This window comes from Tursiops truncatus, chromosome 1, assembly GCF_011762595.2.
Source record: "Tursiops truncatus isolate mTurTru1 chromosome 1, mTurTru1.mat.Y, whole genome shotgun sequence".
Taxonomy (NCBI): Eukaryota; Metazoa; Chordata; class Mammalia; order Artiodactyla; family Delphinidae; genus Tursiops; species Tursiops truncatus.
In genome coordinates, this window is record NC_047034.1 from 82,535,004 (window position 1) to 82,551,110 (window position 16,107).

At 50.0% G+C, this 16,107-nt stretch overlaps 1 protein-coding gene and 1 long non-coding RNA gene across 3 annotated transcripts in view; one reads left to right on the forward strand and one right to left on the reverse strand.

The window, feature by feature from the left end:
- The first annotated feature begins 4,178 nt into the window (after positions 1-4,178).
- Positions 4,179-16,107, forward strand: part of NGF (nerve growth factor) — a 50,581-nt gene continuing 38,652 nt past the window's right edge. The window contains exon 1 of one of the 2 annotated variants that reach the window (XM_073809225.1): positions 4,179-4,249. The gene's annotated coding sequence lies outside the window, so the exon portion shown is untranslated. Of the gene's footprint in view, positions 4,250-4,318; positions 4,750-16,107 lie in introns of those variants that run through there. The other variant, XM_073809221.1, reaches the window with a different exon arrangement.
- On the reverse strand, positions 4,521-14,145 carry LOC109547337 (uncharacterized). Its single transcript, XR_002173049.3, has 3 exons — positions 14,001-14,145; positions 11,497-11,636; positions 4,521-5,435 (listed from the first exon to the last, which is right to left on the reverse strand). It is a non-coding gene; the product is annotated as an uncharacterized lncRNA (long non-coding RNA).

Sequence of the window (16,107 nt, forward strand, 5' to 3'; positions counted from 1 at the left end):
CAAAATGTCAGTGACTGAGGGGCATGTGTGAGAGGTCAGAGTTGAAGTAGGGGTGGAATCATAAAACAAGGAGGGAACACCTGGAAGAAGATGCATGGGAAAGGATGTAAGTCCAGGACTGAGCCATGGGAGGCATGTGCAGTCTGAGGGCAGACGGAGAAATCAGGGAGGTAGATGTTAAGCCAGGACGCAGTCACAGAAGCCTAGAAAGGAAAGTGATGGTGCCAGAGGTCATCGGAGAGGAAGCCGAGGACTGGCAAAGTCTGCTGAACTTGGCTGAGGGAGGAAGAGGCATGGGGGTCGAACAGCAAGAGCACCACAGGCTTGGGTCAAATCTCTGCTCAACCGTTGACTTACGCTGAGCAAGAGACTTACCTCTTAGATCCTCAGCTTCCTTACTTACAAACAGATGATACCTACTGATTGGGCCAGAGAAGGCCTTGTCCAGGACCTGAAACTAGGGATGCGCTCAATACATGCTGCCATTATTATGTTGGTGGCGGTGTTATTATTGCAACTGGTGACCTTGAAGGAGAAAATATCAGTTCAGTAGCGGGAAGGGAAGGGAAGGGGAAGAAGATGGGAACCAGATTGCAGGAAGTTAAGGGGAACCAAGGAGATGGTGGGTGTCTCGCTGACTTTGCTGAGGAATTTGGTAGTGAATGAAGTCGAGAAATCCACTGGTTCGGCAGCAGGAGGGCCAGTGGTTTCTTGAGGAGAGAAAAGGCGAGTGAGCGCTCACAAGCAAAAGGAAAGGGACCTGCAGAGATGGGGCAGTTGAAGATATCAGAGAGGGAGAAAGGAGATATCAGAGAGAGGCCCCGTGAGTAAGCAGGGATGGTCCCCCAGAAGAGAAGCGGGACCCCCCCCCCCCCGACTGCAGTGTTCTCTGCACCCGGCCTTCCTTCACTCCTTTACCAGCCTCCCCACTTAGGCCGGGGATGGGGGGTCTCTCCCTCAGCTGCTTTCAGAAAGTGTGGCATCAAGAAGACTTGCCTAGAAGTCAAGAGGCCTGAATTCTGGTCCTGACCCCGGCCATCTGCACTTGGCTACGCCCTTGTCCTTCCTGAACCGTGTCCTCCTGCATAAATGACTGATCCTCTCTGTGATTTTGTAACCATGTCGTCTCACTAAGCATTATAAAACATTTCCTCTTCTGAAGCTTTTCTCCACTCTGATTGGAAGAAAGGGGGAAAAAAAATCTTTGAACTGAAGCTATCACTTCCTCCAGCAACTGGGACAATATTTCTGCTTCACACGTGTTGCGAGCAGATCCGGTGATTCCATCAGTACCGGCAGATCGCTGCTGAGCCTCCTGGTGTTGTAAATAGCGTGTGCACTTTGTCCTGGCCTCCTGGAATGAAGCAAGGGAGAGGCGGGAGCTTTGTGTGAGGCTGAGTGTTGCTGTTGACGGCTGCAGGCTTCCGAATCCTCAGAAATAACAACAGTTACTGCGCATGCCCAAATTTGTCCTCCAAGGCAGCAAATGCATCAGCTGCTGGTTATTTTGATACTCTGGAGAAAAAGCTTTCGAGAAAATCTAGTACAGAAAACAGTCTTACCCTCTGTTTGTCTGCACCATTCCTTCTGCCCGCTGCCCTCTCAGCTGTTTTCATTCCTATTAATCCAGGCTTTAAAGTCCTTGTCTCAATGACCCAGGAGGAAGGCGTTTCTGTTTCGGCCCTTCGTGAATGTGGAAGAAGCAAGAGAAGAGACACCTGGCTATGTGTCTCTGTGCCAAGGCCGGTCTGACCTGGAACCTGCTGGAAGCCAGTCCAGTGTGGATGGGTTGTCTGACAGCCACAAATGGCTCTGACCATTTTTGGATTCAACAAGCATTCACCGAATGCTTACTGTGCACTAGACCTCAGGCTAGGACCACGAGAGATGGTGATAAACGTGGCTGGGATCTAATAATCCAGCCGCCACAAAAACACAAGCTCTCTGATCAGGTACCATGGCCATGTTACAGGACCTGGCACACAGTAGGCGCCCAATAATCAATCTTTGGAGTGTGTGTTTGTTATTTACGTGTTATAATTTACTCAAGATCCTAAAAGCTCAGGGACAGAAACGGAGCTATTCAGGGATGGAAAGGAGCACTTATTAAACCAAATGTGCCATCAGAATGTGATCAACAGTTTGGGGAGGGGGGTATCCAGGCTTATATCCTGCTTACATCACGTTTAAATTTCCCTCTTACACACTTCATGAAAAAGAACCACAAGTGCCCCAAATCCTTTTATCTTTCCGGGTGATATCACAGGACACATATAAAAGCTCTGTATTCAACAACCAAAGACTCTGCTATTCTAAAATTTTCAACTTCATCCCTAGATTCTTGGACAGCTATTATGTAAGGCTTAGGGCTGATGCTTTCAAACAAGTTTATAAGTAACATGATTGACGAATGAATTTGTCCTATGGTCTGGAAATTGTTTTGTTTCACTGACGATGATAAATTTCCTAATGGATCACCCTGACTCTGATGTTACTTCTAGAGAAAGGGCCATTCACGGTGGCTCTGGTCACTTACACTCACCTCCAAAGTGTGTTCCTCTACCAGTTTGTATCTCAGCAACTCAAGCGGATGAGGCTTTGCTGGGAAATAACAAGGTCATATCAAACCTAAAACTCCCTTCCAAGTCTGGGGCTTTCTCCTACCTCATCCTTCTCAGAGCATACATAAGTGGGTGAACTTAGGTATGGGAGCAAAGATGAAAACAGAAAGAAGCGGACACCTCAGCCCAATCTGTGTCAAGTGTCTAAGCAGGGCCTCACCTTGCTCAAGTGCCCTCCACTGGGGGACAAGGGCCACCCTTGGACTTAGAGCGGGAATGCCTGTGCCTCACTAAGTCCCGGCACCTGAGAGTGACTTTCACCTTAATTGTGCTGCCGTGGCTTCACCCATAAAGGGAGACTCTGCCTCTCCCTCCCTCTGTCTCTCTCCCTACATGCCTTCTTCCCTTGCTGACTCAGGCACAGTGTAGGGGTTCAGCATGCAATTTGCTCAAGGAAGAAGTGAAGGAAAACATCTACAAGCTCAACACCAGAGGGGATGGTGGTATGAAGTTTCAAAGACCCACGAATCCCCCAGAACATTATTACAATTAATGATTCATATTTGGTAGAAATCTGACTTAAGGGGTATTTCTGCCTTGCTAGTATGGGCCATGGGTCAGACAAGTTCTCCCATCAAGGTCTGTATCCATGGAACCCAAGAAATATTGGAGGGCAATCTAGGAGATCCCACCTCCCTGAAAGTATGGATGGTGGAGGAAAAGCAGAATTTAGGTAGGGCTTGGGGTGAAGCAGCAGGTTCTCTGCCTAGGTCACTTGAGAGTCACAGAACTCTTGCAAAATTGTTGAGAGCTGCGGACCCTCTACCCAGAAAAGTGCACACATCACACACAGCCAGACAAATTTGCCTCCAATTTCAGAAGGATGGGGGACCGCAGGAAGGAAACTTCTGGAGTCAGGGCCTTAAGTTAATGCTCTGATTCTAGGTGCTGATGCCTAAGTCTTCTGCCCCTCGTCCCTACGCAGGACTTGCCCCTACCCCCAGGGTCTTCTAGCTGGTTCTGGTTCTTGGGGCCACAGTCCTCCCTCGTGTCAGAGAAGCCCCGGCACCTGTATCTCCAGGAGCTCCCCTGGGTGCTCTTTTCTCCCAGGGTGACGGGAGGTGTCCCGGGAGAAGGGGTCTCTGGGCTTTTCTCTCTCGGCTGCCAGGAGCAGCTGAAGCCTAGGGGGAGGACGACGCCGGCAGACACTCCCGTGCCCTGCTCCAGTCACTGGCTGCAGGCGACGCGGGAGGGAAAGGCGGGGAGGTGCGGGGTGGGCCGGGCGATTCAGCCCACCCCCAGCTTGTTGGCCCGTTGGCAAGCGAGACCAGCACCCACTCCTGGTGCCCCAGAAAATCCCTGGCCAGCCGGGCTTTGCGCGCAGCCCCTCCAACCCGCGTGCGTTTCCTTTTGACCTCTGGAGGTTTGAACCCCTTCTTGGCTGGGTCGAACCGGCCCTCCCGGGAAAGATCGATCTCTCGTCCCCAGGATCCCCTACTGGCGGGCACCTCCGCCTGGCCAGAGCAGGTGCGGGGCTGGGGCCGGGAAGGGTTGGAGTAGGGGAAAGGATTTGGAGTGGGTGACTCAGGAGTCCGGGAGGAGGGGCTAAGAATTCAAGAAGCCTGTGTTAGAGCAGCTCGGCGCTCCGGCACAGCAGAGAGCACTGGGAGCCGGAGGGGAGCGCAGCGGTGAGTCAGGCTGCCCCGAGCCCAGTCCGAGAGGGGCGCAGCGCGGGCACGGGCGCGGGCCGGCGTGGCTGGGCTCCTGGGGAGAGTATGCATGGATCCCGGTCTGGCGAGATCTCCGGGCACCCGCCGAGGCTTCCGCGGGCTGAAGTGCGGCCATGAGAGGAGCGTCCCCAGTGGGTGCGGGAGCGCGGGAGCCTCGGCGGGCGGGCGAGTCGTGGGGAGCAGCGCTCTCTCAGGTCGTGGAGTTCCCGATCTCCCGATGGCCCGAAGTCCGGGAGGCAACCCTGGCGCCTGCAGTCGCCGCGCGGCGGTACCGGGGACTAGCTAGACGGAGACAGCGCGCAAGTGAGGGAGAGCGAAAGAGCGTGGCGAGAGGGATGCGCGGGCTGCGAGCGCTCTGGGGCCGCAGGAGTGGTGGTCTGCGCCGCGGAGGGCTAGTGCACGGCGCGCGCGGGCTGGGGTGTGCGCCGAGTCCCGTGCGAGCGCTACGCTGTCCCCAGGTAAGGGGACGAGTTGGGCAGGGGGCTCTGGACCTGGTGCAGGGAATGGAGCAAGGGTCTCTGGGCTCCTCCGCGGGTCGCTGGAGGGCTGGGAGTCTCGAGTGAGGGCCCCAGGGGTTGATAGGGGAAGCCTGCTCGCCAAGGGACCTCCATGGAAGGTCCTGCTACGTGGGTCTCACGCCTCACCTCCAGCTATCTGCCGCCAGGTGTGGGAGAAGCTGGCATGGAGGGGTGGGGCGGGCAGCGCCTTGGGTCCAAGCGACAAAGACCCAGGGGAGGGAGAGGACTTGGGGTCAAGGAGCGGCATCTTTGAGCCATCGGAAACAAGCAGCTTCATTCTGATTACAACTCTCCTTTCTCTTTCCAAAAAAAAAAACCCCAAAACCAAAAAACCTCTGAGATTCTCATGGAAGGTGTATTCTGCTTGAACTTTCTCTTCTCTTGTGACTTGAGAGATTAAAAAAGAGCCTGCTTGCTAGGCTGGTTTTTCCAAGTTGTTCCAGGTTGGAAGTTGTAACAGTTTGTAGGATAATTTACGGGTGTTTCATGCATTAAAGTGTATTACTGCAAAGCCTTTGGGCGCTATGGGTATTAAGGAAAACTCAGTGCACGTTCCCAGCTGGAAACCAAAATAGGGCTCTCCTGGGTCTCTCTGCCCCCTCTGTCTTCTGAGGCCAACGGAAGTCCTGGAGAAAAGGCACTTGATTAATTGTCTTGGTTCCATCCTCTGGGCGCACCCATTGCCAGCCAGCCCCCCTCCCCCCACACACGCACGGCCAGCTGCATTCTTAAATTCAGAAATGGAAGTGGAGGGCCCACCAGTATCTCCTCCCCAGGGTCTTCAAACTCTTGAAGCTGTCAGTCAAGTCTGCTGGAGGGGACTATTTCTCCCTCTCAGAGCATATAGAAAGGCAGCAGCCATTGGGCCCTGCCAGCTCTTCTTGTGCAGTGTTTACAATTTGCTATCGAATGTCTGAAACGTTCCCCTTCTGAAGAGCTACTGAAGAAAGACTACATTAGATGTGGAAGATGTCTCTTCTGTGGAAGAAGTTGTATGTCAGTCTGGGCAACCCAAATGTCAATCCACTATGGGCCATGTTCCCAGAGGTTCAGAGGCAGCTGAGGACCGGGGGTGCGGGGTGAGTGAGAGTGGTCTGGGGGCTGAGACTGGCCCTGCTGGTGTGGACTCACAGAGGAAATGAACTCTCCTCATACTTGGGTCGCCGAAGGGGTTTGGGGTCAACTCCTCCCCCATACACTTTTCCCAGTGTTTTTGTGCAGGTGGGACAAAGGGCAGTCTCGAAGGGAAAAATGTTAGGAGGCACCACGAATGGGAAACCAAGGTCTCTGGGGCCCAGGGACACATGTTTTGACACGACTGTAGGAGTACCTCGGAGGATTTTACAGCCAGCTGCTGGTGCCATGCCGTCCCTGGACAGCCATCTTACCCCAGAGCAGCCCAGACCCCTAGAGAACTGGAAAATTGGGTCTCCTCAGGGCAGCCTGGCGACCCTTTCCATACCCTTAACCTTTGTCAAGGAGTGAGGTTCCCACCTTCTCCTATCACCCACCACACGTCTCCCCCACCCAGAGGGCCAGAGAGAGCACGGGACGAGGCTTCACACTCTCCTCTTCCATGGAGAAATCTGTGCGGTGGCCAGGAAGGGGGCCCCAGCTGCCGACATCAGCGGGGAGGGTAGGGCATGGCAGGGCAAGGCTGGAGCCCGAGGGAAGTTTCTCAGCATTACTGAGATTAAACTGATGAGAAAATCGCACAGCTTTACTTTTAAGTGAGTGCTGAGCACTACTGCTGCACATTCGTGGAGTGCCTTATTTCAGTGGCAACTGCACTGGAGCCGCAGGAAAACTACTCTCTGCTCCCAGCAGGCAGTGGAAAGCTCGCTGAGGACTCATATATAGTCTCTATATATCTCTGAGCAGATAACTCATGTCCCCAGAAGGCTTTTCTTTCTTTGACTGGCACCTCTGATCTTGCAAACCATCAGCTACACTGACAGCTCCCAGGCTCAGCCGGTCCTGAGAAATCAACTCTGGGATGGACCAGTTTCACAGAACAGCATATGGTGGGCTCTAGTAAGTAAATGGAGATGAAAGACCCTTCCCCAACCCTTTACTAGGGATCTTGCTTCCTGGCAGTGGGGAGACCGTTAACATCCTAACTCCAAATAGCAGTAAAATCGGGGTGGCCCTGAGGCAGAAATGCAGCTGGAGAAGCTGAGGCTTTGAGGTCATTGACCTTTTGGTTGGTTGTGCACAAGGATGGAATTGTCACCGTTTAAGCTGAGATGATAGACCTTGAGCCGCAAAATTTGGCCAAGACGAGAATAATGAAAACATACAATAAGAAAGCATCGTAGATTTTTTCATTACTCTTCTATGGGTTACTTTCCATGTTTTGGAGGAGTTTCTATAGGTTATTGGCTTCAATAGGAATCACACTGAAATGATCTCTTGATATCTTTCTCCTGTATTTTGAGGAAACTTCCCTTGGTAGTTTCCTGAATTGTAAGACAGGAGGGAAAGTAGCTTTGTGACCTTGAGCAAGTCACTAAACTTCCCAGCCCTCACTCTCCCAATCTATAGGACAAGGGTAGTGGGTTAACAGTGTTTCTCAATGGGGTTATTGGCATTTGGGGATGATTCTGGGTTGAGAATGACCTATTTATGTAATGCAGGAAGTTTAGTATCCCTACCTCCCCTACTAAAATGACAGAAATGGTGGCAACCCCAAATCCCCTCCCCCCATATATGGCTAAATGCTTATTACAAGGATAATACTGCTCCCGGTTGAGAAGTCCCTTGGCAATTACCAATAAGGGCTTTTCTTTCAGGTCCTATGTTCGGGTCATCTATTATTTAATCATTGAATTGGGGCTTCAGAGGACCAGCCCTGGGCTTCATCCTCCAGGAGCCAGCATATCAGGCTCCAGGAAGCCACCGGCAGGGCTGTGGTCCCGCTGGGCACCATCCTTTGCTTTTGTCAGTGGAGTGTGACTACAAATGACCCACGTGAAAAGAAAACCAGAAAGAGTGGGGAGGAGGGATGGGTGGTATTAGAGCGTGGCAGCTTCTTTCTCTGCCATATGCTATTAAAAACACAGGCAGACTGCCTGCCCCGGGTGTCCACAGCACTGGGAGGAAATCCTTCTCTCCTTTACTAAACGGATCACACTCTGGCACCGGGAGGTCCCTGCTCTGAATGAGAGAACAAGGAAGCAGAACCCTCCCCAGCACGGACAACACTTCCTACAACATGGGCACATGTTGATATCAAATTAATACAACAGTGCCCAAGCTGTGAGAATCAATGGGAATCAATAATGTGACATTTGATTGAAAAAGCAGGCTAGCAATGCTACGCTGGAGGGATGGTGCTCGTAGCCCTGGGTTTATTCTCACTTATCCTTTCCTCTGCCCCAAGGTCTCACTGGAGGACAAAAAATAGGACCATTTGGTTATTCGTAGTGCAAATGGCTAAAATGAACAATGACTTTGGAGGATATAATTGCTTGCTACTCACCCCCAAGCAGTAGAAGAGAGAAAACTACCAAAGCAGTAGAACTGGCAGAGTTTGAATTTGATTCCTAATGAGGCCCCAAAAAATGGACACTGGAGACTTAAGGAGATTCCCAAATGAGGCTGAGACCGGTCTGATGATGCAATCCGGCAAGTGGGACTAGCAACAAGGCCTTTTGAATTGCCAGGTTTGGCCAGCCTCACACACGGAGCGTCTTTTTATTAGTGGTAGTATGAGTCAGTCAGACAGTCAGGGTTTCCCTGAAAATTCCCCACTGGGGTAAGCAGACGGAGATGTTTTGGCATTGCCCGTGGGGGCCTCTGCAGGTGGAGAGCTCTGCCAGTGGAACGATCTAGCTCCGACGTCAGTGGGAATGAATGGCCCAAGTTTCCCACAGAAGCTATTCCACATCGAGGGCAGTTACAATCCACTACTACTGGAATCGTCTCCCAATAGCCACAAAGTATTTGTTGTTTGGTACAGATGGGCTGATTTTCCCATTTCCTTTGGCTGTTCCTTCGGTAGCCAGGGTTGGTGGAATATATCATCTGTCTGCGTGCGGCACGCTGTTCCTGAGTGAGCCCAGGGAGGGCCGTGTGCTGGAAGCCATGAGAGCTCAGCCCGGGTTGGGGGAGGGAGGTCCTGTCTCTGCCCCCGATCACTATGGATCTGATGTGTGGTTAAAGTGACTTGCGTTTCTCACTTGTCCAGTCTGGAGAAGTGCCGTCCCATGTCTGGACCTGACCAGGCCCGGCTTGGAGGTCAATCACCTCATCCTTGTCAGTAACCATACGCTGAACTCCCACATTGTATGAGAGACGCCGAGAGAGGCAGGCTCCCTTTGGGTTGTGGTTTCGAAGGAAGGAGCAGTCGTGCTGGGCTCTAACGGCCTGCAGGCGGCTGGACTAGGTGAGCAGGGAGGAAGTTGAGCACCAGGAGACCAGAGATGCAGGAGGGCGTCTCTTGTACCCAATGTTCCTCTTCTGTGAAACAGATAGAACAGTAGGACCTGCTCTGTTGGGCTGTTGTGCACATCAAGTGGGATGATACTGGTGGGACACCAGCACAGGCCTGGCGCACAGTTGAGCAGGCACTCAACAAACACAAGTTCCCTTCGCTCATGTTCTCCCTCCGTGGTACTGATCTGAGGGAGTCCTCCCTTTATGCTTTTCACTTCAGATCGGACAACATCATCTTTGCATTTTTTATGCCTCTGTATGTGTAAAGCTTTGCTGCACTAGGAGAAGAAATCTTTCTGGAAGCACTGAAGCTTCTCTAGGAACTTACCTACCTATATTTTGACCTTCTGTAATTAACATTCTCATTTTGATGGAATTTGAAGCAAACATTTCACCTGGCCTCACAATATCTGAGTAAAAGGAAACTCATGGATTTCCTCCTGCAATTTTCTTTCAGAGGCAAACTTCTCCTCAGACTTGTATCTCAGAGATGTTATGTAATGCTCTCTAAATAAGGCATTTCTTGCGAATGGCCATTTGTACTGGCAGCTTTAGGAGTGTTTCAGTTCCTTACCCCGCAGAGCCAACTCCTCCTCCAACAACTTGTTTCCTCAGGATTTTATGTATCTTATCAAGTTTACAAGAGAAGGAAGAGGAGGAGGTGAATCTCTCTATGGCAGCCAGGCGGGCATTTGCGCTCTCCCACCCCAAGGGTCAGTGGCTGGCCAGCTGTTGCTGAATAGCGTATAACCTGTGGTTAAAGGGGGAACAGTCCTCACCCCCGGGGAGGCAGGCTCACTGGACATCAGGTCACTGGACTGATTTTCCTTCTCTCAATTAGCATCTTGATTAATATGCTAACCAGGGGCCTGGGCACTGTGGAGAATCATAATAACTATAAATCACGGTCCTGCCCAAGGAGCTGGCTCTAGAGCGAACATTTAAATGGCTTCAGAGAGGCTCATCAGATAACGTAAATGAGGTAAGGCCATGAGCCAATGCGGCCTGCAGTAAACTAGAGAGGTTATGCCCATCAGAAGGGGACAGGCCGTCTGTTGCTTTGCAGGTTTGTAGGTCTAATGTGGCCAGATCTTCCAACTTTTCCAAAAGAGTCAAAACTTTGAGTTTGAATGTATAGTATCTTCACTTTTCAAAACATCTGTGCAGACCAAACAAAATCTGTCTGCAGCTTCTTTTGTCTTGTCATCTAGATGAACACACTTGGAGCAGTTGAGACCAGTATCAAAATGGAAACTAGTTGAAGAAGTGCGAGCTGTGTGGCTCTCAGAGAGGTCTGAATGGCGCGGTGCTTTCTCCAGAGGCTTCCTGAGGGAGGGGATGTCCTGCGGGCGGGTAGGATTGTATAAAAGCAGCCCTGGCACAAAACAGAACTAGCTTCAGAGGCAAGCTCTGCCTCTCGTTGCCTCTATAACCACATTACTTAATCCCTCTAAGCTTCAGTTTCCTCATCTGTAAAAGGGACTCATAATGCTGATCTTGGGGGACGGTTGCAAGGATGACAGGAGGGAGGGCTGGAAAGCCCTTACTTAGCCCAGAGCCTGGAACACTGGCAGTGCCCAGCGAGCTTGAGTCCTGTCTTAATGCTGGGTGGGTGGGGTTTAGCCAGTCCAGAGGGCATTAAAGGGCCAGAGGCACGAAGAAGGGCCCCTCACTGAGCTTTGTGAACAGTTGCTTTTTGAGGACTTGAGCCGCAACTGCTTTTCCTGCCCCAAGAGAAGGACAGAAGGTGTAGGCTATTTTGCTCCCCTCCCAACCTCTTCCTGCTTCTCCCCACTGCCTGAGACCATGTGCCCGCCTGCTCTGTCAGAATGCCACCCTTTAAAAACCTGACCTGGGCCAACAGCAGAAAAACACAACTCGACTCCATAAGCAGGAAAAGTACTCCGGGAGGCTGTATAGACACGCACGGCAAATATTCAAGGAATTCTTAGGAATAAAAAAAAAAAATTCATAAATCTGGATTTTTGCATGAGGCCATCACAGGAACATGTTTTCTCAATTAGCATACACATTGCCTGGAGTGAAGTCACTGAGTCCGCGGCTCCTCAGGCTGACTTGTGCCGAAGCCACCTGATCTGGACCTCACTTTCCATGATCTAAATCTGATCCAGCCAACCCTGTCCCTGCCCTTAGCTGCCGAAACAAAATCACCCCCAAATCCTAAACCAGGGTGGAGACATACACACCGCACTGCAAAGCAGTCTAATTTCAGATCCTGGGTGTACTCACCCAGACATGAGAAAGACAACACTCTTCTTGATGGTGGAGTGATAGAGTCTCAGCAACCCCTCGCATTGTTCTTTTCCTTGGGCGTTTATTGTCAGATGGTGACTGCACTGCCCCGTCGGATCAGATGTGTCCTTTAGGCTCTGAAGGCAGAGAAAATTGTTTCTTTTGCAAAAGCATGCATCAACTGCTTAAAATATTACTAGCCGGTGCCTGAGATCAGCGATTACGTTTTCTGGATGGTTTCCTGGACTGATTCTTTTCCAAGTGAATGGCTTTGTCAGATATTTGTCATTTCTGAAATATTTGATTAATGATGTCCCCTCATCAGAGGGATGGTCCAGGGCGCATAATGAGCAGCCTGCCTCCAAAGCAAAGATGCTGCCCAGCGTCCAACAAGATCAAGCAGGAAGTTGACCAACATTTCAAATGTTACCCTGCCCTAGAGTAAAGGAAAGAAAAATGGTTTTCAAACTACAGACCCATTAGGGGGATGCGAAATCAAGTAGTACGACTCTCCCTCTCTTTTTTTTTTTAAAGAAAAAAGTAGAGTAAATTTTTAAAAATCAATATGCGTTGCATGGAGAAAGGGAAGGTATTCATAAAACTTTTATTTTAGTTGTATATACATTTACACAATAGGTGTGCATACCGGATCACGATGGAAAATGTATTTTTTCACTGTGAGCCATGGTTAAAAACGTTTAAAAGCTACTGGCACGGACAACAGCGTTGTACAGGAAAGGGCGTCGCTCTGAAGCCAGGCAAACTTGGGGTTAAATCCCAGCTCTGGGATTCCTAGTTGTGTGATCTTGGGTAACTTGTACTGTAAGGATCAGCGGCCTCATCTGTAAGGTCAGACTAATTGCTTCCTCATAGGGCTGTTGTGTAGATTGAGTGACTAAGATAAAGTGCCTGGTACTATGCCTGCCACCAAGGAGGCCTCAGGAAGCAAGAGCCACTGGCATCACCTGTCTTCTCCTCCCCCCCCGCCCCCGCCTCCTCTTCCTTCTTTATCTTCTTCTTTGAGACTAATCAACCTCATCAGAACCGTGACTTCCCTAGATGTTTCTATCCCTGAGGTTGGCTGCTTCTCTGGCCAACCCAGCGAAGAAACAACAGCAATCATCTCTCACCTTTGTCCCTACCTTTCTCTACCGTCTTTCCCTATGTCACGTTTGCATAGCCATCTGTCTGTGATTCTGTTCCCCAGACATGATCATGACAGTAATTGTCCAAGGGGCCCAAGACATCCCCCTCCCTGTCACTAAGAACCATCAGAGGGGTATCCCAGCCTTCCCTGGCCTTGTGACCGGGATGAATGCTTTGGTCCTAATGTGGTGGTATAGTGACTCTGGAGCTTCTGTTCCCACAAATCACATCCTTCCTCCTCAGTATATTTTTGTAAGGGCAACAGGGCTAAGATACCATTAAAATGTTGACATTGTCAAATTCTTAAGAAGTTCCTGCCCAGAGCAGAGAGCCTAACATTTTCTCGTGAGCGAGGCTCCAGGCGGCCCCAATGTGGAGGGTTTCAGTTTCTCTCCTGGTATAAACAGCCTAGAGGCTCCTGGCGTGGGCCCTGGAGCTGACAGCTTCAGGTAAACCAAACCCTAATCCTGACTCCGGTCCTCAACCTGGCCCTAATGTGTCACTGACCCCAGACCACCCCTTTCCAGCTGGAAGTGTGGAAGACTGACCCACACCAGGGGCCACAAAGATGATATGCCCCAGTTTTCCTGAGAGCCTGGCTAACGCAGCCCCTGAAGACAGATCAGGGATGACAAACTGCTGCCTCTTTGTTCAGACGGAAGCTTCACCTTTCTCCCTCCTCTGTTTCCCGTGCTCGCCTGGGGCTCATTCCAACTCTTTTCTTGTAAAATGCCCTCCCCCTGGGCCCCATTTTCACCACTCAGATTCAAAGAGGATTATTAGTGACATCTCCTCAAATACTGAATTCCTATCCAGACCAAAGGTTTAAAGCTCCTTTCCAGGCAGTTAAGACATCTCTATTTGAGGTTGCAGGGCAGGGGGCCTAAGGGGAGAAGGCAGACGTGGATCTGGTGTAATTTTCATCTCTGTAAGAGTCTCCGTGCTTTTCCACCACTCATCCCACTATTCCCTGTAAAACTAATGTCACCAGGCCAGTTGCACATTTTAAATAACATTTATAGCAGAAGAGACACATTTGTGACATCATACCCAGCCCCTTTCTCCTTAAGCAGGTGGGTTATATTGAGCCAAGCTCCGGGAGCTTGACTGGACCATAAGCAAAGCAGTTAAGAGGCTGTTTAAATCCATCACTGTTGCACCTGGGTTTTTTGTTTTGTTTTGTTTTGTTTTGAAGAAAAAGTGAATGCTGACTTAACATTTTCTGTGCCCAAAAGGGGGGGGGGGAAGAAAAAGCATATTTCCACCCTTTCTGAAACTTGCAATGACAAATGGAATCAATTGTCCCAGAACATGACATACCACCAAGAATATTTCTTATGCATGAAACGAATTACCTTTCTTTTCATCTGGGTTCAAGGGTATTGTGTCTGTCCTCTCACGGGGAAAGTGTGAACACTTAGAAATGTTTTCATTTTCTTTTTCAGGAGGTCAGACACCAAAGCCTGACTCCAGATTTCATGCCCATGTGTCAGCATCTCTGTATCTTGGAAATGAAAGAAAATATTTAGGGAGTGGGGCTTTTAAGTATTATTTTGATTTTTTCTAAAAAAGAGTGGGACAGAAAGTAGAAGGCTTAATAAAGCAACAAATATGTTTCAAAGATTATTTTTAAAGCACCTTTATGATTAAGGGGAAAGAAAGGAATTTTAAGTTGGCACAGTGTACAGAATGTCCTCCTTCTACCCATTTCCACTTCTTAAATGATTATGGACCTACTGCAGAATTCGGACTGGCAATACTTGTGCTTGGGAAAATTTCACAAACCTGTCTGAAGCTTATTTCTTTTATGGATTGGGAAAGTTGTTATGTAAGAAAGAAAAATGGTTAAGTCAGATATAGGTTATTTATTTCAACTCAGTACTACTGAGAGCTAGGAAACTGGGGATTATTTCTGGCTCAGCTTCTTCCTAGCTGTGTAACTTGGGCAAATCACAGAACCCCTCTGAGCCTCTGTTTCTTAATCAGTAAAATGAGAATAATAATATTGCCCCTGCATTACCAGACGGGGCTGCTGCCTTGAATATGGTTGCCAGCTGGGAAGATACCTTGACTGTAGGTATAAGAGGTAAGATGTGAGAGCCCTGGACAAGGACCATGAGACTCCTGGCGCCAGTGCCGGCTCTGCCCTTAGTTGGGTGAGGAACCTTGACAGTCACTTACCCTGCATGAGCCATCCCAGCTCCCATCTGCCCGTCTCAGATGCAGTAGCAGATGTGAAGGCACTTCAAGCCTAGGCAGAAACAAGCTGGTCCCACCATGGTGGGAACGGAGGCCTGTGCCAGGCACTGAGTGGGCCCCTGCGAGACTGAGGCCAAGGGTGCCATGGAAAAAGTATGAACGTGGAATCAGCCTCTCCAGGGCTCCAGGCCCAGGAGTGGCGTTGAAAACCACATGTGATCGAGGGCAAATTACTGCAGCTCTCTGATTTCCGGTTTCCTCAGCTGTGATATGGAACTAGTAGCACTTACTTCTTAGTGCAAAGATTAAACAAGGTGACCCCTGCCAAGTCCTTGGGTTGTCCAAAACCCAGTTTTATAGTGGTCCTTGGTGTTGATCACAAATGAGCGCCTCAGGGGCTCCCCGCTTAGGCAGTGACCTGGCTGAGGACAGTCCAAGGTGGATGAGGTTGCCAGGCCACGATGCCTCGGGGATGAGAAGCTCTCCTAATGTCCCCTCTCTCTCACTGACCCTCTTCTCTGTCTCCTTTGCTGGCTTTTCCTTCTTCTGACCTCTAAATATTGGAGTGCCTGGAGCTCAGTCCAGGGTCCTTTCTTTCCCCCAGGCATTAAAGGTGAGCTACACCTTCTGGATGTCTATTTCCAATCTGGACTCTCCCCTGGGCTCCAGGCTCTTCTGTTCTACTGTCATGGCCACTTGGAGATCTAATGGACATCTCAAGTTGAGAATTGTTGACCCCTGAACTACTTTTCTCCAAGTCTTATTTTAGTCTTCCCCATTTTAGACAATGACATCATTATTCCCAGTTGCTCAGACCCCAAATCTAGAAATCATCCTTGACTGGACCTTCCTCATCACCTTTTATATTCAATCCACCAGCAAGTCTCACTGGTTTCCAAATAAGTTCTGAGCCCAGTCCCTTCTCAGCATCCCACTACTGCCTCTTAGTCCCAACCACTATCACCTCTCAGCCAGACGACACAGGGACCTCCTCCTGGATTCCCTGCCTCCACTCTTGTTTCCCACAGCCTTTTAACCCAACAGCAGTCACAATGCCCTTTTAAAGATGTAAATCATGTCATGTTATTTCTTAGCTCTCAACCCTCCAATTAATTACACAGAGAATAAAATCCATACCCTTGCCATGGCCTCATTTCAGTGGTTCCTAACCCAGTGGACACTTGGCAACATCATACATTTTTGATTGTCACACGTGGAGGGGGCCGGGGGTGGGGTGATACCAGCATCTAGTTGGTGGAGTCT